Raw genomic sequence first — 20,875 nt, forward strand, 5'->3', positions numbered from 1 at the left:
CTTGTCAGTTTCATAGGAGCCGCAGTGATTGGTGGGTTTTGGAAATTGAATTTTGCAATTCACAGCTTTGGTACTATTTCACCACGCTGTCGATTTCATGTTCCAGCCAATAGCAACGTTGGTTTTCATTGGCTGAAGAAATAATTTGTGTTCTATCTCAACATGACGTTTTGTCGGAGAAACTTCGCCCCCGTGAAAATGGTCCAGAATGAAGAAAATGGCAAAAGCCGCGTGGATATCCGGAGATGCAAGCGCAGCAAGCAGCTCCCTTGGTAGTCCAGTGGTTAGGATTCGGCGATCTCACCGCTGCGGCCTGGGTTTGCATCCCGGTCAGAAGCTAGCCGCTTAATTCTCTTGTTAAAACGACTTTATTAAGTTACTGATTGAAAACAGAAAATGCGTTACAGCTCTGCCCGAATCAGTGGAATTGGAACTGTAGCTCCGCATCAGAAATGAAAATGTCACATGTGCGTCAGGTCGAGAACAAATGTCGTGTCGGGATGGAAAGTAAAAGAATAAAAGAGAAAGGCTGTGATCGGTTGCAAAGCACTGGCTACAACGATGTTGGTACAAGGCAGAATATGGATGGGAATGGGGCTGCTTTTACTGGAGCACTGTGTGTAGTTCTGAGGATGGCACCTGATAAGGGTCAGTATTGATCTTGGAAACACGGCAGCGCTGATCCACCAGGATGTGAGTTCTGGAATGTGAGTGGACATTCTACCCTCTGTAAACTTGAGGTCATTCAAAACTCTGCTGCCCGTGTCTGAACTCGCAGCAAATCCCATTCCACTATCACCCCTGTGCTTTCTGACCTACACTGGCTCCTGGACAAGTATTATCTTTCGTTTAAAATTCTCCTGCTTGTTTTCAAATCCCTCCATGTCCTTGCCCCTCTCTTTTTCTTTAGTCTCCCAGAACCCCAAAACCTTCCGAGATATCCACACTCCTTGAGATGTGGCAGATGAACGGAAATAGGAAAACGCGGGAGAGTTTATTTTCTACAATTTACCAATAATTTTTTTTGGTTGAAATCGGGAATAATGAGGAAACGTAGTCGGCAGGATTCGAACCTACGTGGGAAGATCCCAATGGATTTCGAATCCATCGCCTTAACCACTCGGCCAAGACTACGGGTATGTTTACAACGTTCATATAAAATGATAGGTGGCTACAGCAGAACAGTAAGACATTCGCCCGGGCATGTTCGTGCCAGCTCTCTGGAAGAGCCAATCAGCTGGTTCCACACAAGCTCCTTTCCCCCCACAGGAATTCATATTTGTATTGTCTCTCCTTGTTCTTCCCATCAAAATAAAGCACAGCACACTTCAACTGAAGCTTCCCCGTCTGAAGGTTTTGTGACACGGCGCGAATACCAGCCCATTGTAACTCTGGGATTCGAACCCACGCCTCCAACGAAATGGTGCGTTTAATACAGCATTTTAGACCACTCGGCCACGACAACATAATGGACGCCTTTTACCTTACCTGGTATTTCCATTGAAATATAGACAGTAAGGAAAAGAGCAGGAAGCGGCCTTCAGATGCCTCGAACCTGCTCTGCCACTTGTTTGTATCATGGCGGATCCCCAGCTGTGACATCAATTTTCTAACCCATCGCGCGAACCGTTTATTTCCTTAGAATCGAAAAATCTATCCATCTTAACCTTCAATGTACTCGCCGACTGAGGATCTGCAGATGTCTGGGCTACAGTACTCCAAAGATTCACAACCCTTTGCGTGAAGAAATGTCTCCTCATTTCAGTCCTAAATGGCTGACACATTATCTGCAGAATGTGAGCCCAGTTCTAGGCGCTCCAGCCAGAGGGAAAACATCCTCTCACCATGAACACTGTCAAATTGTCTCAGAATTTCACACTTTGCAAAGAGGTAAAGGAGACCGAGACAAAGACAGAGAGACTGTGAGGGCGAAAGCAGATATACGGAGACAGATAGAGACAGAGAGTTGGCTCGACACTGAAAGGAACAGATTCACGTCACCATTGATAACTTAGATTGAAAGACGGAAAAGAAGAAGAGAATAAAAGACTTACGTTTAAACAGAGCCTTTCACGAATTCAGGGCAACAGAAAGTGTTGTAGAACCGATGGAGTGCTTTTGAAGTGTAGTCAGTGTTGTAATTTAATGACAGAGAGACAGTTCGACAAAAATGCTGATCCAGCAAATGACAAAATGTGATCTTAAGAACTACACCTCAATGTAAACATTTCATTCTACGTTTCTAAACTTTTCATTATTTGTTTGATCAGATTCTGCAGGTGGAATCCTTGACAAAACAGGGACAAAGCATTCCATTTCTATAAGGCCAGCGTTCAGCCTTCCCTTTTCTAGCGTAAAGAGCTTCAGGCTGTTCAGCCTTTCCAGGTGATTATAACATTTGGGATTGAACTTTAATTTTCCTGTTCCTTCTGAGGTATGACCACAGTAGAAACAGTTCCTAAGGTCTGAGGGATTTCAGTTTGGACTATTTGTATTTACAAATTCATTCTCTCGGTGTGTCCATTGCCTTAACTCCTCCACCACAAGGACTCGGTTTGTGTCTGTTTTAATGTTGCTCAGTGTAAATGTCAATCATCCCCCCACTTTGTAACATACGGGCACTTAGGCGCTGAGCAGTCTCCATTCAAAAACAAATAGAGCCGGAATTCCCCTCTTGCATGTTTTAAAGCTGCTCTTTTTTGTTTGTCCGATTTTAATATGAAGCTACCCAACTAATATAAATCGTTCGAATCCCACCACTGCCATAAATAAAGTTTTGATTGGTAAAAGTGGGGAACTGAAGCGCATTGACACACACACAGGAACACACACATACATATAAGTCCGAGAGTGACAGAGACCCAAGGACAGGCAAACACTCAGAAAACAAAGATTTCACAAATTGGCTAAGTTTTGTTTTCACAAATCCGACAGCAAATTCCGTAAATGCTTGTAGATGAACGCCAATAGGAAAAAACCAAAGTATTTGGCTGTGTTTTTTATTCCATTGAACAGATAATTAGTCCTGTATCTGTAGACGCCAGGTTAAAATCAGGAATGAGGAGAAGTGTAGTCGGCTGGATGGGACACTGGATGGGGACAATCCATCACCTTAACCACTCCGCTTTCGCCTGCAGACCCTGTGCGCTCACCAATAGCGGTCATATAAAATCACAGAATGATTACAGAAGAGGAGGTCATTCGGCCCGTCATGTTCTTGTTGGCTCTTTGGAAGAGCAACTCAACTCTTCTCACAATGCCGGCCTTTTCCCAGTCGCCCTGTAATTAATATTCACATTTTCTCTCCTCGGGATTCCGACCAATCGGAAACACCGCTCACTTTCCTGCTATAAATTTTAGCAGCCTCCCCTCCGCCGGAGGCGATTTGCACGAAGTCCCCAAAATGATCGGCTGGTAGTGGTGGGATTCGAACCCACGTCTCGTTAGAGACTGGAACTTAAGTCCAGCGCCTTAGACCGCTCGGCCACACTACCAAAATGCTTACAGCCAGTCATCGTCATGACTGGTATCGGCATTGAATGAGAACATAAGAAATCAGACCAGGAGTCTGCCAAAAGGCCCCTGGAGCTTGCTCAGCTACTTCATAAGATCACGGAGGATCCTGGGTCTCAACACCAATTTCCCAGCCCTTGATTCCTTTGCTGTACCTCGTCTTTGTGGCATAAGTAGTGAGTGTGTTCCGATATTAACTGAAAACTTGGTGGTTTGACACCATCCGGCAATGATAAAAGTCTCTTCCTCACCCTCCTCCCTTCCTACTTCCATTGCCGTCACAGTTCCGGATTGTGCGCTTTGATCTGATGAAAATATTCCCCAAACTTTGTCAGCCATCTGTTGTCCAGTATGTTCTCACACAAACAGGCGTTTAAATATTAATTTCAAACACAATGAGAATAAAAATAGTTCAACAGCGTACATACATCCAATTCATGAGAAATATAGGATTCAAAGCTGCGAATAGAAATTCATTCGCTGAATATATTAACAGAACTGGAGCACACCATTGCACCGTGTGAAGTTCCATTTAATTTGTGGATGTTATACAACTGGTATCAAGATAACTGGTATTAAAATAATCTCAGAATCAATATAAAGAAACGGTACAAAAAGGGAAACAGTTACAATAATAATGCAATCAACACAATAAAAACATATTAATTTGCCATAACGACAATCCAGAGATATTCGCGAATATTTTCATTTAGAGTCGATATTTCACAGACAGAATTCCACCTGGAGTCGCTCAATGGCTCCACCTTTGACCAAACCTACAGAGCAGACAGTTCAGCAGTGTCACAGGTCAGAGCTGTGCCATGAAACTAACAGATCTTTTCATTATGTTATTGTGGTTTATTGTAAAGTAGGTTTATGGTGGTGAGTGTATGGTTCTGTCTGTGCGATTTAATTGCATTAGGGCCAGATAGGCTGCAAGCTTCAAATTATCAAAATAAATTAGGGGCAAAAGGTATTTTAAATGCTATTGAGTAAACATGGATGAGGCCTTAGCACGTATATTGTGAAGGAAATTCGCATTTTTAGATAAGTGAAGGAAGGTAAGAAAGGTCAAGTAGTGTATTTATTTTCCCAAAGGTACTGACCATGTTAGCAACATGAAAATTTTTTGTATCATGGGAAAAGTAAATTTCCAAAGACACAAAGAACAACGGAATTTACAGATTAAAGAGAGAGAAACATATATGAAGAGGAATGGAAGGCTATGTTGGGGGGCCATGTAAGATCTAATAGGACCGTGCAAAACAACCTTGGGGAAGCCTCCAGCCTGCTGTGTCCAGTAACCAAAGGTGGAGGATAGCCTTTGGAATTCCACTGTCAAGTAGGCGCTGTGGTAAATTTGCTTGCTTGCTACTTAAATTTTAAAGCTATTTTGGACTGCTGCCCTAAAGAGGGTGTATAGTTGGGAGTGAGGTTAATTAGGGATTTTGGGATTTGTTATAGTATTAAGTAACTGTAATCTTATGCATGTGCTTGAAATTATTCCTTTTGTCAATAAATGTTTTAACTTAGTTTTAAAATCTCTAAAGGTGTTAGTGGACTCATTACTTCTGAATTCGGTGCACAAATCTTCTCGTAATGAATACAAATTGTAAAACCGTTGTGATAGCGTGACCACGTTTCCTTTGTGGATTTGGTCCGCCTGGCCGACATCATCTGCTAGGACAGCTCAGCTGGGGATGAAAGGAAACTTTACTCTGTCATGACAGTGCATCGCACATGATGCTACATTTATAACCAGCGTCATAAACTGACGCTGTCATGGAACAGAAGATTAAATAGTGGACTCTCGGAATCATTGCATTTCATGGTCCAATGAGCGATCAGGTTGAGCGATTGTTCTGAAAAGAACTGACGTCATTTTTCTTTTCAATTAACCGCAGATCTGAGCAAGGTGCGACGTCACACAAACATGGCTGACGCCAATTGGCCCGGCAGTGGATGACGCCACAATGCTTTTCGCACGCCATTGGACCGTGATTGGTTATTACCCGCATTGATTCAGGTGCGGGAGATCACAGGCTGTCTCCAGTCTCTGCTGAGCGGTGAAGTTTGAGCCGCCTGTGATCCTGACTCAGGACTGTGACCCCTTGGCACCTTAATGGTGCCGTGCGCCCACTGAGAATATCCGAGACTGGAGAAAGATCGAGAAACTGGGAAGCGCAGCGGTGGAGGTTAATTATAAATGCAGCATAGAGGGGAGAAATGGGTTTGGTAGGAGAATAAATGCTTTAATATGGGTTTAAAGATTGTATCCATAAATGTGCGTAGCATTAAATCTACTACGCGATGTGTTGCGACCTTGGACTACCTAGCCAAGGTCAAAGCTGACCTGTTGTTTCTGCAGGAGTGTGCGATACCGCACCTCAGCTCCTACAGGCAATGGTCACGATGGTGGTCCCACGGGCCATCGATCTGGTCGGGCGGAAACGACTCTCGTTCCTCCGGCCTGGGTATTCTGCTGCGGGGAGGCAACTTCACCGTCTCCGAGGTCAAGGAGGTGGTGGGCGGGCGACTCCTGGTAGCAGACGTAATGTACAAGAACGCTCCACTCCGGTTAATTAACGTGTACGGCCCGGCACAAGGGGCTGAGCGGCTGGAGGTTTTTCAGCAGCTCCCACTGCTGCTGGCGACCTCCAGGCCGGTCATTCTGGGCGGGGACTTCAACTGCATCATCGATGCGGCTGGACGATCCGGCAGGGCCGGAAGCAGATTGGACGCTACGTCCAGATCCCTGATGGAAACAGTTAAGGATGCCAAGCTGCACGACGTCTTCAGCAACCCTGCAGACGGAGCGCAGCGTAGATACACCTGGTCGCGGCCAGACGGGTCCATTCGTTCCAGGATAGACTTCCTGTTTGTGTCCCGTGCATTCACAGTCAGATCCACCGACGTCAAGCCGGTGTTCTTCTCTGACCACTGCCTCCTACTGGCGGACTGCCACTTGGAGGAAGACCTGAGGGTGGGCAGGGGGGCATGGAAGCTAAATGTGCAACTGCTGACCCCAGAGAACATTGAGGAGCTCAAGAGGGATTACAAAGGTTGGAGAACCGTGAAACCCCTCTTTGAGTCCCTGACACACTGGTGGGAAGTGATCAAGGGAAGCATCAAGAGGTTTTTCATCCGCAAAGGCACCCAGAAAGCTAGAAAGGAACAGAGGGAAATGTCCCGACTCCAGAAAAAGATGCAGAATCTGCTCCGGCTGCAGTCGATGGGGGTCGATGTCAAGGAGGAGCTCCAAGAGGTGAAGGGCCAGCAAGCCTCGCACTTTGCCTCGGAGGCCTCCAAGATCATCTTCCGTTCCAGAGTCCGCTCCGTGGAGCAGGACGAGACGTGCTCACGTTTCTTCTTCCAAAAGGTACACAGAGAGCGCTCTGTGATCAGCAGCCTGAAGGAAGAAGACGGCTCAGTAAAGTCATCACGGTCCGACATTCTGAGGATCAGCAAATCCTTTTATGCCGGACTGTATGACGTGAAGCCCACGGACAGCACGGCCTCCCAGTCCTTCCTGTCCTCTATCACGGAGGTCTTAGACCACAGTACGCGGGAGAGCCTAGACAAACCGCTAACTCCTGACGAACTGACTAAGGCCCTCGAGTCCTTCGAGAAGAGTAAAACCCCCGGAAGCGACGGCCTGCCGGCGGAGTTGTATTCGGCTCTGTGGGACTTGATCGGCCCAGACCTGCTAGAAGTGTACGAGAGTATGCTCCTGGCCGGCAGCATGTCAGAATCCATGAGGAAAGGCATCATCACCCTCATCTACAAGCACAAGGGGGAAAGGGAGGAAATTAGAAATTGGCGACCCATTTCACTGTTGAATGTGGACTATAAGATTCTGTCCAAGGTCATCGCCAACCGGGTCAAATCCGCTCTGGAATTGGTGATTCACCCTGACCAGACCTGCTCTGTGCCAGGCAGGAAGATCTCTGACAGCCTGGCGCTGCTCGGGGATACGATTGCCTATGTACAGGACAGGGGTGTGGATACCTGCCTCATCAGCTTGGATCAGGAGAAGGCCTTTGACAGAATATCGCACACCTACATGGGGGATGTGCTCTCCAAAATGGGCTTTGGGGAGGGAATTCGAAATTGGATCCAACTGCTCTACACTAACATCAGTAGCGCAGTCTCAATCAATGGGTGGGAAACAGATAGCTTTCCGATTAAATCTGGAGTCAGGCAGGGCTGTCCTCTCTCGCCTGTCCTTTTCGTGTGCTGCATAGAACCCTTTGCCGAGTCCATCAGGAAGGATCCGGGCATAAGAGGAGTGATGATCCCAGGCAGTGGAGGCACTCAGGTAAAAGCCTCCCTGTACATGGACGACGTCGCCGTTTTCTGCTCGGATCCGCTGTCGGTGCGCAGACTGATGCACGTCTGCGACCAGTTCGAACTGGCCTCGGGAGCCAAGGTAAATCGTGGGAAGAGCGAGGCCATGTTCTTTGGGAACTGGGCTGACCGATCCTTTGTCCCCTTCACTGTCAGGGCTGACGGCCTGAAGGTGCTGGGGATATGGTTCGGAGGGACCGGGGCATGCGTTAGAAACTGGAAGGAGCGAGTGGCTATGGTGAAAAGGAAACTGGGCATGTGGGAGCGACGCTCCCTCTCCATTGCGGGTAAGAACCTGGTCATCAGGTGTGAGGTACTCTCGCTGTTGCTGTACGTGGCGCAGGTCTGGCCCATTCCACACTCCTGCGCGATGGCGATCACTCGAGCCATCTTCCGCTTTATCTGGAGGTCGAAAATGGATCGTGTCTGCAGGGACGCGATGTACAAGCCTCTAGATAAAGGGGGAAAAAACGTGCCCAACATCGCCCTCATACTGATGGCCACCTTTGTGTGTGGCTGCATCAAGCGGTGCGTAGACCCTCAGTACGCAAACACCAAGTGTCACTACGTGCTGAGGTTCTACCTGTCCCCGGTGTTGCGAAGGATGGGTCTGGCCACGCTGCCGCGGAACGCTCCAAGTAGTTGGACCGTGCCGTACCACCTGTCCCTGGTGGAAAAATTTATGCAGAAAAACACCTTTGACCACAAGTCCATCAGGCAGTGGTCAGCACGTAACGTCCTAGAGGCCCTGAGGGATAAGGAGAGGGTGGACCCTGTGGGATGGTTCCCCGAGCAGACTGTCAAAGTCATTTGGCAGAATGCCTCATCGCCAGAACTTTCCAACAAGCACCAAGACGTAGCTTGGCTGGTGGTGAGAAAGGCCCTCCCCGTCAGATCCTTCCTACACGCCAGGAGTCTCACCCCCTCTGCACGTTGCCCTCGAGGTGGCTGTGGTGGGGAAGAGACCGTTGTTCACCTCCTTGTGGATTGTGCCTTTGCAAAGAAAGTCTGGAGAGAGATGCAGTGGTTGCTGTCGAGGTTCATCCCGAGCAGTTCTGTGACACAGGACTCTGTGCTCTACGGGCTGTTCCCAGGGACACACACCGAGACAAACATCGACTGCAGCTGGAGGATCATCAACTCGGTGAAAGACGCGCTTTGGTCTGCCCGAAACTTGTTGGTCTTCCAGCACAAAGAGTTGTCCCCGACCGATTGTTGCGGACTGGCACAATCCAAAGTCCAGGACTACGTGCTGAGGGACGCACTAAAGCTTGGGGCAGCTGCCGCAAAGGCGCAATGGGGAAGGGTCGCTGTGTAAGACCTTTCTACCACAGCGCACCGAGAGACTGGGAACTGTTTAGAGCCCCTCGGGCTGTACAGATCAAAATGAAAGGCTGTAAATGATTGTAATATTGTTTGTACTGATGCACCTGGTGATACATTTTGTAAAAGTTTAACCTGGATTGTACCCTTGTAATGTTGTTTTTGAAATGGTTTTGAATGTGATTGAAGATTTTTTATGAATAAAGTATATTTTTACAATAAAAAAAAAAATAGAGGGGAGAAATGTGGTAGAGATTGGGATAGAGACTGAGACAGAGCAACAGATTAAACACTAACACTACCCTTTCTTAAATATCATTCCGAACCCTTCAGGTGGGCCAGCAATTTTTCCCTCCCTTAATCTTATAATGTTCAACAACGAGCGCCTGAACTCCAGGATTTTAAAGGAACAACGGCTCTGCATCAGAAGGAAAATGTTGGAAGATATTGGGGTCTGACCAGAAATCTCTGTTGATATTCCCGTGACAGGGGGTGGGGGGTGCGGGGGGTGGGGGTGGGGTGGGGGGGGGGGGTGGGGGGGTGGTGGTGGGGGGATGGTATGAAGGGCTCTCTGAGGAGATGCAGCGAAATCCCTGGGATGAAGTTCAGTGAGTTCAGGAGGATGGTCACAGAGGGAATGGAGTAGGGAGAGATGATCCCTGGGGTGATGTTCAGTGAGTTCAGGAGGATGGTATCAGAGGGAATGGAGCAGTGAGAGAGGATCCCTGGGGTGATACTCAGTGAGTTCAGGAGGATGGTATCAGAGGGAATGGAGCAGGGAGAGAGGATCCCTAGGGTGATGGTCAGTGAGTTCAGGAAGATGGTATCAGAAGGAATGGAGCAGGGAGAGAGGATCCCTGGGGTGATGGTCAGTGAGTTCAGGAGGATGGTATCAGAGGGAATGGAGCAAGGAGAGAGGATCCCTGGGGTGATGTTCTGTGAGTTCAGTTGTTTGTTGCATCAGGCAGGCCGCAACGCTGGGAATTTCCACGATTGTGCTACCTGGTGTTCTTATTAAACCCCAAACTGTGGTAATAACTTGCAGGATTACTGCTTGAAAACGTGTCTGTGTCAGATCGGCCCCGGTCTCTCGGAATCATCCCTGGGTTTGTACCAAATGTTCTGTGTGCGGTATATGTGTATTCCTTGTTATTTATTTATGCGATATGGGAGTGGCTGTCTGGGTCAGCATTTATTGCCCATCCCTAATTGGCTTGAGAAGATGGACTGTGACGTCTCTGCCTTGTGAGTGTTTAAGTGGACAAGATACAGAGAGTCCAGGTGAATGCTCTGGGGGCTTCGGTTCAAATCCCAACATGGCAGCTGCTGGTATGTGAATTCAATTAATAAAATCTGGAATTGAAAACTGGACTCAGTAATGGTGACCATGGCAACTAACACCGATTGTCGTAAAAACCCAGCTGATTCACTACTGTCCTTTAGAGAGGGAAATCTGCCACTTTTACCCAGCCTGGCCGACATGTGATTCCAGGTCCACAGCAATGTGACTGACACTTAACTGCCCTCTGAAATGGCCTCGGAAGCCGGGCTGTTCGGGGCGGCCTTGCCAGTGACACCCACATTTCATTAAAGGATAAAGAGAAAAAAACTTTTATTCTCTATCTAACCCCTGCTGCACAGACCCTGGGAGTGCTTGATGGGACAGTGTAAAGGAAGCTTTCTTTCTCCACGCACTGCCCTACATCGGCCTCTGATGAAGCAGAGTCCTGCTGTTTACAATTAGCTGACAGACCAGAATATGACTGAGGCTCCCCTCGCTCAGAGGGAAAGATGTATTAACACGAATGAGTGACTCTTTCACTGACGGGTCTTCGATTCAAGCACATCCCCACATCCCAGACAGGACTGGTGAAAAATACCTGTCTGGAAATGGTGGTGGTGGTGGTGGTGGTGGTGGGGTGGGGTGGGGTGGGGGAGAGGGGGAAACCGTGTAATAGAGAAGGTGGAGTGGTGTCAATGGGCCTTGGAGAAAGGATTTCGTCAGAACCATAGTTCGTTTCACATTAATGATTTATTAACAATTTCAGAGAACATTTTACAGAACAGTTTATTTTAAAGTTAACCAAAGTGAATAGGAGCGTCACATTCAGAACAGAACACATTCCCTCTGAACTGCCAACTGTATGTATAATAGTAACAGACACCAGAAAGAGAAAACAGGAGCTCAACATAAAGGGAAGGGGATAATTGTGAATGAGGAATGAGAAAAGTTATTTATTTACACGGAGAATTCAAACTACAGGGGAATTATAAGCTACAATTAGAATACAGCCATAGTTATCTCGAAAATTTCAAACAGGAAACCAGAAATACCATCCATGTTTGTCTCAGTTACAAATTCGGAAACAAACTGAAGGTATTTCATTTTTAGAGTCACCAAGAGGGCACATTTTAAATCCGGAATACAGAGATTTCAATAAAGAGCTGATGAAAATCTACGGTGCCCAAAATTCAACCGATCACTTGGTCTGTAAAATAGGATAAAATAATGAAACAGATGTTTAAGAGCTGGGACATTTATATTCGAGTTTTAATCAATGAAACATTGAGAGGTTTTTCATACCACTTCTGTCAGTTTGAAGTGTGACTGCTTAAACTGTGCTGTCACTCAGCAGTTCTCTGGATCTTTGGGAGAATTGGAACTCCGCTGCTTTAATTTGGAATGCTGCAAATTCATATAACAAATTCATATAAACTCATATAACAAGGTCATCATAAAATGGCATAACACCATGCATCCATACCATGGCCCTTCCATCATCCTGTCTCTGTCAGCTTTTTAAAAGTGCAAACGAATTAATCTCAGTTTCCTTCTCTCTTTTAGTAAACCTGTTATTCTTCTGAATATCAATTAATTGCACAATTCTCTTTGGAAGGAGTTTCTGCAGATTCCATGCCCAGTTTGCCTTAATTAACACTGTTCCCCTCACCCAATTTAGACTAAAAGATTTAGACTTGTGTTCCTTACCTAGCTATGCATATGAACATTATTTACTTATCTCTTGATTTCATGTTGAATTGACAAAAGTGCTCATTTTGGTTTGAAATAATTTTGTCCTGGGAATGAAATCTTTACAGAATACATATTTGTTTAGGAAAAAGGGCAGTGTTGATCTACCAGAATGCTTGGAAGACTCCAATGGTTAGGCTGAGAGGTCATGACTCTTGTTACAGGAAGACAACTGTTGGTTTCCACCCGGTGCCTCAGTTTGTTTTGAGTGTCATAATGCAGAAGGCTCAGTCCAGCAAATGTCTCAGGCAGCAATCCTTTCTGCTCAATCATTAGGAACACCTTTCTCCTCCTCAGAAGACGAAATTCAACAAACTTTACTCAGCAGCATTTTTTACGTTATTCAAGATTCAGTATTAATATTTTTGTTGATATTTATTCCCTCGCTTGACTTGAGACTCTCTGGAGTATACAACAACATCGAATTGCAAACGTGACTAGCAAACAAAAGAATGCCAGACACCAGGTAATGCACTTGATATTTGTCTGATTTGAGATTTAGCACAACAGTCAGTATTTCAACAAAATCAAAGAATTTTACAGGAAACAGATTTGAGAGTTATATCTGATCCCTCTTTGTCTGTCGTTCTGAACACACATTACTATGAGACATCTTTGACATGGTGAGTTACTGTGTTAATCTGTATTGAAAGACGCATTCATTTCTGTTGTTGACTGAACAAACTGCTAATATGTGAGCGCAGTGAAATACGATCATTTATTTCTACTCAACTGTGTCATGAAATCGCACCACGTCTGATTTTGCTGTATTCATTTTATGATCTCGGGGTGAGAGCAACTGCAACATAGGAGATTCAAGTAAGCTTACAAATCACCCTCACTATTGACTGAACCAGGGTCCTTTCGTGTGTTGGGCGAACGTGATAACCACTTTACTACAGAAACTGTCATGTTTCCATTGAGCCTGTCTGGAATGTTAAACTGCGCTGCAACACAGCAGCACTCTGGGTGTCTGTTGCAGAGAAATGGAATTCAGCTGCAATCAGCAGGAATGCTGCAGCAAGACTGACATAACCGTCTAATCATAAAGTGGCCGAGCACCGTGTATTCATACAATCACACAAGAGGCCCTTCCACTATGCGACCGCTGTCCCCTTTTTAAACGAGCAAACTAATTAATCACAATTTGCTTCTCTCTTTTAATAAACCTGTTTTTTCCTCCCTTTCATTAAATTGCTCAATACCCTTTTGAAAAAGTAGTTTCTGCAGAATCCATGCCTAGTTTGCCTTAATCACAAGGTTCACATGACGATTTGGACTTGGGTTCCTAATATACTTTACCATATGAACATGATGTATTTATGCAATTGATTCTCATATCGAATTTACGAAAGTGTCATTTTTTCAATTTTACTATTTTTACAACCTTATTACTTTTACTCCATACCCCTTCAATCGAGGGTGCGATATTAGAGAGGAAAATGCTTGTTCCGGAGTTTAACAGAGCCCTGCCAAGAGCACGTGCTTCACTAGTTCGTTTACTTCATTTGGTTTGAAATAATTTTTGTTCATGGACCGGAATCTTACAGAGGATAAATATTTGTGCAGCAAATAGGGCAGTGCTGAGCTACCAGAATGTTTGAAGGTTTCTAATGGTTGGACTGAGAGGCCATGTCATTTGTTGCAGGGAGACAACTGTTGGTTTCACCCTGGTGTCTCAGCTTGTTTTGAATTTCTCAATGTAGACGTGTGCGTCCAACAAATGTCTCCAGGTGCAATGCTTTTTGCTCAATCATTAGGAACATCCATCTAATCCTTGGAAGACGAAATTGAACAAACTTTACTTAGTATTTGTTCCGCTATTCTATATTTAATATTAATATTTTATCTGTTATTGGTGCCTTCATTTGAATTGAGACTCTCTGAAATATACAGCAAACTCGAATTTCAAATATGACTGAGAGATTGCCAGTTAGCAGGGAATGCAATTCATATGGTGCTCATTTGAAATTGAGCACAGTTAGCTTTGAAACAAAATCCAATAATTTTACTGGGAACAGTTTTGAGAATGATTCGTTCATGATATTTGATCCCTCTTTGTTCCAGCTGAGAAGCTTTCTGGCGTATAAATCGCGTCCATGTAGAAGACAGGAGGGAAGCCAGCAGATCTGCACTGCACCTCGGTTTCCACATCTCGCCGGGTCGTTTTTCCTGATACTCTATTCTGAAGACCAATTGTTTAAAGGAGTGATTATGTCATTTCCTCTGGTTCAATTACAGCATCGCTTGTGCCAGTCCTTATGAGCGCACTTTAGTATGAAACACTCCTTTCAAGTGAAACAGCATTTCACTTGCACTTCCCTCAATTTAGTCTACTGCATTCGCTGCTCCCAATGTGGTTTCCTCTACATTGGAGAGACCAAACGCAGACTGGGTGGCCGCTTTGCAGAACACCTTTGGTCGATCCGCAATCATAACCCAGAGCTCCCTGTCGCTTGCCATTTTGATACACCACGCTGCTCTCATGCCCACGTGTCCGTCCTTGGCCTGCTGCAATGTTCCAGTGAAACTCAACGCAAACTGGAGGAACAGCGCCTCATCTTCCGACTAGGCACTTTACAGCCTTCTGGACTGAATATTGAGTTCAACAATTTTAGATCATGAACTCGCTCCTCCATCCCACCCCCTTTCCGATACGCCTTTTTCCATTAATTTATATAGATTTTTCTTTTCCCACCTATCTCCATTGTTTTTAAATGTATTTCCATCCATTGTTCTATCTCTACCTTTTAGTCTTTTTCGATCACCCCCACCACCCCCACCCCCACTAGGGCTATATGTACCTTGCTCGTCCTGCTTTCTACCCTTAATGTCCCCATCATCACATTTCTTTGCTAATATCACCACCGTCAACACCTCTTTGTACTTTTCTCTATGACATCTTTTGGCTATCTCCACCTATCACTGGCCCTCTATCCAGCTCAACCTTTCCCACCCCCCACCCCCTTAAACCAGCTTATATTTCACCTCTTTTTATTTTTCCTTAGTTCTGTTGAAGAGTCATACGGAATCGAAACGTTAACTGTATCCCTCTCCGCAGGTGCTGTCAGACCTGCTGAGTTTTTCCAGGTATTTTTGTCCAATGGTTAGGCTGAGACGTCATGACTCTTGTTACAGGAAGAGAACTGTTGGTTTCCACCTGGTGCCTCAGTTTGTTTTGAATTTCAAAATGCAGGAGGCTCGGTCCAGCAAATGTCTCAGGCAGCAATCCTTTCTGCTCAATTATTAGGAACGCCCTTCTCCTCCTCAGAAGACGAAATTCAACAAACTTTTCTCAGCAATTTTTTACGTTATTCAACATTCAGTATTAATATATTTCTATTTGATATTAATGCCCTTGGTTGACTTGAGACTCTCTGAAATATACAACATTGAATTGCAAACGTGGCTGGCAAACAAAAGATTGCCAGACACCAGGTAATGCACTTGATATGGGACTGATTTGAAATTTAGCACAACAGTCAGCATTTCAACAAAATCATCGAAGAATTTTACAGGGAACCAATTTGAGAATGATGCGGTAATATCTGATCCTTCTTTGTTGTTCTGAGCACACATTACTATGAGACATCTTTGACATGGTGAGTAACTGTGTTAATCTGTATCGAAAGACGCATTCATTTCTGTTGTTGACTGAACGAACTGCTAATATGTGAGCGCAGTGAAATAAGAACATCTATTTCCACTCAAGTGCGTCATGAAATCTCAGAATGTCTGATTTTGCTGCATTCATTTTATGACCTCGGTGAGAACAAATGCAAGATGCCTGCAAATGGGAGACTCAAGTAAGTGTCAATGGTGCAAATCACCCTCACGATTGAATGAGTAAGTTTTAATAAAGTTTTTAATGCATTAAAGGTGTTGTATAAATGCAAGCTATTGTTGTCTACTTTGAGGAGCGATTTCATTACCAGTCTCAGTTGAAAAACCATGGGCGCTGTGGCACCAGGGAGAGGATTTGTACTGGTTGAGAGTGAAATGGGATTCACTCAGTCATCCCATTTACTGACACAGCAGCACAGTCACTCTAGAGAGAGACCATCCAGGTAATTCACGAGTACGGGAGGGTTTACTCAGTTTTCCCGCCAACTTTGAAAGTTCAAAGCATTTGATGCATGTTCAGCACATTCACACAGTAGTGAGGCTGTTTAAATGTTGTGTGCGTGGGCAGTGATTCACCTGTTCTTCCCACCCGCTGTGATGCTAGTGAGTTCACATGTGACTGTAGGGGTTGGAATTCTGTTTTTCTGCTGTTTTGGGGATTCTCGATTCGCCATTAATTCCCATTCTCCTTTCTTCTGGTGGGTAATGGAGGGTCCATGCAGTTGGCTTTCGGTATAATTTGTTTCTTAACTTTAGTATTGGACCCTCCGACCCAGCTTCCACTCCGCAACAGGAAAACAAATCAGGATATCCTAATTTGGACTTTCAATGGGGGAAGGGGTTACCCAGCATTCCCCGCGGTAGAGAATATCCCCTATCCACACAACAGGAAGTCAGCGCGCAGGCGCAGTGTCGAACAGTGTTTGAGCTTGCGCGGAGTGAGCAATGTCGATGGAGAGAAGCTTCTTTCTCTGATCCGCAATCGGTGAGGGAGGGATGAAGGGTCTGAGGGAGCGAACGATCCGGTGGGTGGACGGGAGGGCTTCGTAAACATGTTGTGTAAGATGCAGTCTCCCGAATGAGAAGCTACCGGTCCCCGTTTACAAGAGCAGGGGGACAGCTGAGGGGCTCCTGCTGCTGCAGAGCGGGGTGAACGGAGGAGGAATTTCCAAAGCTTGTGGTCTTGGTAACGGAAAGATCGGCACCAATGGTGGGGTGATTAATATGGGGAATGTTCAAGAGGCCGGTGGGAGATGAACACATGTTTCAGAGGGTTGTGTGGGTGGAGGAGATAACAGAGATAGGGATGATCGCAGCCAGAGGGGAAATCCATTGATTGGAGGGTTGTGTGGGGGAGGAGATTACAGAGATAGTGATGATCGCAGGCAGAGAGGAAATCCATTGAGTGGAGGGTTGTGTGGGTGGAGGAGATTACAGAGATAAGGATGATCGCAGCCAGAGAGGAAAACAAGGATGAAAATTTTTAAATTTTGCTGCTTCTTAACTGGGAACCTTTGTAGGTCAGTGAACACAGGGGTGAAGGATGAACAAGACTTGGTGCGAGTAAACACACGGGCAGCAGAGTTTTGGATGACCTCAACATTACAGAGAGGCTGAAGGTGGGAGATTGGCTGGGATTGTGTTAGGATAGTTAAGTCTAGAGGTAACAAAGGAATGGATGATGGTTACAGCAGGGGCTGAGCTGAGATGAGGGTGGAGTCGGCGACGTTACTGGGGTGGGAATTGATGGTCTTGGTGATGATGCGGATATGTGTTTGGAAGCTCATCTTCAGGTGAAATATTTTTTCATGGTTGTGAACAGCCTGGTTCAGCCTCAGACAGTTACCAGGGAGAGGGATGGAGTCGGTGGCTGGCAGTGGAGTTTGTAGTGGGGACTGAAGAGAACAGCTTCTGTTTTCCCAATATTTAAATAGAGGAAATTTCTGCTCATCCAGGACTGGATGTCAAACAAGTCAGGACGTTGTGTGACTTGGAGGGGAATTTGGAGGTGATGCTACCCTGGTCCTAGGTGGTGGAAGTTGAGGGTTTTGGGGATTCCTTCACAGTTCTGGTCAAGCTGTAGATATATAAAACATATAAAATCTCTCTCTACCCCCGTTTTTTTTCTCTCTCTCTCTCTTCATTCAGTTCAATTTCACAACCTGCCTTTGTCTTTTTCTGTGTTCTCTCCACCCCCTTTTTCTGTTTTAAATCAGCTTCACAGGATATTAGAAGGGGAGGATCTGCAGTCAGAAAACAGCATCTGAAGGAGTTGCCCAATACATCGTAACCTGAATAGCATAGCATCTTGAACATGGAAAGAAAAAACACTGTTCAAAGTGTAGAGAAACCGTGGAAATGTGGGGACTGAGGAGAGATTCCGTTACCCATGTGAGCTGGAAACTCATCGGCGTAGTCATACTGGGGAGCGACCGTTCGCCTGCTCCGTGTGTGGGAAGGGATTCTCTCGATCATCCCAGCTGATTACACACCAACGAGTTCACACCGGGGAGAAACCATTCACCTGCTCCGAGTGTGAGAAGGGATTCACTCAGTCATCCAACCTGCTCAGACACTGATGAGTTCACACTGGGGAGAGACCTTTTAAGTGCCCAGATTGTGGGAAGTGCTATAAAAGTTCATGGGAACTGCTGCTCCATCAACGTGTTCACACTGACGAGAGACCGTTCAGGTGCTCTCACTGTGGGACTGGGTTCAAGCGATCATCTCAACTCACGGTACACCAGCGAATTCACACTGGGGAGATGCCGTTCACCTGCCCCATGTGTAGGAAGGGATTCTCTCGATCATCCCAGCTGATTGCACACCAACGAGTTCACAATGGGGTGAAAACATTCACCTGCTCCGAGTGTGGGAAGGGATTCACTCAGTCATCCCACCTGCTGAGACACCAGCGAATTCACACTGCTGAGAGACCTTTTAAATGTTCAGACTGCGGGAAGTGCTATAGAAGTTCTGGGGAACTGATGTCCCCTCAACGTGTTCACACTGAGGAGAGACCATTCAGGTGGTCTCACTGTGGAACTGGGTTCAAGGCATCATTTCAACTCACTGCACACCAACGAGTTCACACTGGGGAGAAACTGTTCACCTGCTCTGAGTGTGGGAAGGGATTTACTTGGTTATCCAACCTGCTGAGACACCAGCGAGTTCACACTGGGGAGAAACCTTTCAAATGCTCAGACTGTGGGAAGTGATATAAAAGCTCCGGGGGACTGATATCCCATAAACGTTTTCACATTGATGAAATCCAGTTCAGGTGCTCTCACTGTGGCACGGGGTTCAAGCGATCATCTCAACTCACTGTACACCAGCGAGTTCACACCAGGAGAGGCCATTCACCTGCTACTTGTGTGGGTAGGGATTCGCTCAGTTATCCCACATGTTGAGGTCCGAGAGAGTTCACACTGGGGCGAGGCCGTTCACCTGCTCTGAGTGTGGGAAGAAATTCACTCAGTCATTCACTCTGCTGAGTCACCAGCGAGTTTACAAGTCACAACAGTGATTGTATTTTTCTGCCAATCACATCCAGGACTGAACCATGTTCATTGGGGTCTGTTTCTGCTGATGTTAATAAACTCCAGCCCAGTTGTAGGTGCTAATATTCTGGATATAATTAAAATAAATCAGCTTTGTGTTAAATGCACAGTGTGCCGAGTCTTTTTAATATCTATAACACAAGATAATTCCTTTGAAGTGCTCTCCCTCACCTGTTTCCATACTCACTGAGGCTCCTTAGACAGCACCTTCCAAACCCACGACCACTACCATCTAGAAGGACAAGGGCAGCAGACACCATTGACCAATCCATCCTCCGCCAATGCCCCTCCACTGGTGTCCAGCTGGGTGAGACTGCATGCTCCTGATTCCTTTCTTACCAGCTTATAGCCAGAGAATCACCTGCAGTAGTTGTGATCATTTGAGTTACATTGTTACAAACTCACTCACTCGATAGGTGATCAGGTATCATTGCCCTTTGATATACAAATGTTCCATTATCACGTTCATAGTGACTGTAATTTACAGACCAAGCCTTCTTACCACACCAGCCCTCCTGGATAGATCAACAGAGAAATGCGAGGACATTATAGTCCACCAGCCAAGATCATAGTGGTAAAAACATTTGATAATTCCCATTAAAATATAAAGCACAGCAGAACAACTGTGCATTGGCCTGTTACAAACTTATTGAAACAGATTCATTGCCACCTCCTCCCTTTCCACGTTCCAGGTCCCCAAACACACTTTCTCAGTGACACATTGTTCTATTTGTACTTCTTTCAATTTACAATGTGGTCTCCTCTACGCTGTGGATATTAAATCCAGATTGGGTGACTGCTTCATGTAAAATCACCATTCTCTTTGCAAGTGTGATCCTGAGCTTCTTCTCATTTACTATTTTAATTCTCAGCCTCACTTCAAGTCTGGCCTCTTAGCCCTCGGCCTCCTGTACTGCCGCATGAAGTCCAACAGAAGCTCAAGGAACAGCAGCTCGTCTCGTCAGACTCATCGGTAATTTTAATAATTTCATATCATAATCATCACTCCCATTTTTAGGACAGTAGATGCTGGTAATGATTCTGCTGTTACCATTTATCCCTCCTCTGAACCTGTCTTATATGTTTACTTGTCCCATTAGTTTCTTTAATTGTCTCATTGTCACCCAATGTTGCCTTGCACCATTGTCCCTTTTATCATTTACTCTCACCAGCCTTCCATTCTGTCACAAGACCGTTTGTTGTTTCCTTCTGTCTGTCCATTTTCTCTGACTCTGGACTTGTTTATAAACTGTTAAATCTGGGAAATTTTTCCAATTTGGATAAAAGTTCAACGACCTGAAACATTCACTGTGAATGATGCTGTTTGACCTGCTGAGTGTTTCCAACATTTTCTGTTTTGAGGTCGGATTTGCAGCATCTGCAGTATCTTGTTTTTGGGGTCAGAGTGGATCAGTTTTCTCTCACTTATTGTTACCTGTTTAAAGGTGAAGAAGGAGCTTTTAAAGAATGAGACAAC

The 20,875-nt window shown here is 45.6% G+C and overlaps 1 non-coding gene and 1 pseudogene across 1 annotated transcript; one reads left to right on the forward strand and one right to left on the reverse strand.

The window, feature by feature from the left end:
* Positions 1-1,043: 1,043 nt before the first annotated feature.
* LOC144697804 (uncharacterized) lies at positions 1,044-20,847 on the forward strand (annotated as a pseudogene).
* On the reverse strand, positions 3,413-3,494 carry trnal-uaa (transfer RNA leucine (anticodon UAA)). Its single transcript has one exon. It is a non-coding gene; the product is annotated as a tRNA-Leu (tRNA).
* Positions 20,848-20,875: the final 28 nt, after the last annotated feature.

Source organism: Cetorhinus maximus, chromosome 23 (genome assembly GCF_964194155.1).
Source record: "Cetorhinus maximus chromosome 23, sCetMax3.hap1.1, whole genome shotgun sequence".
Taxonomy (NCBI): Eukaryota; Metazoa; Chordata; class Chondrichthyes; order Lamniformes; family Cetorhinidae; genus Cetorhinus; species Cetorhinus maximus.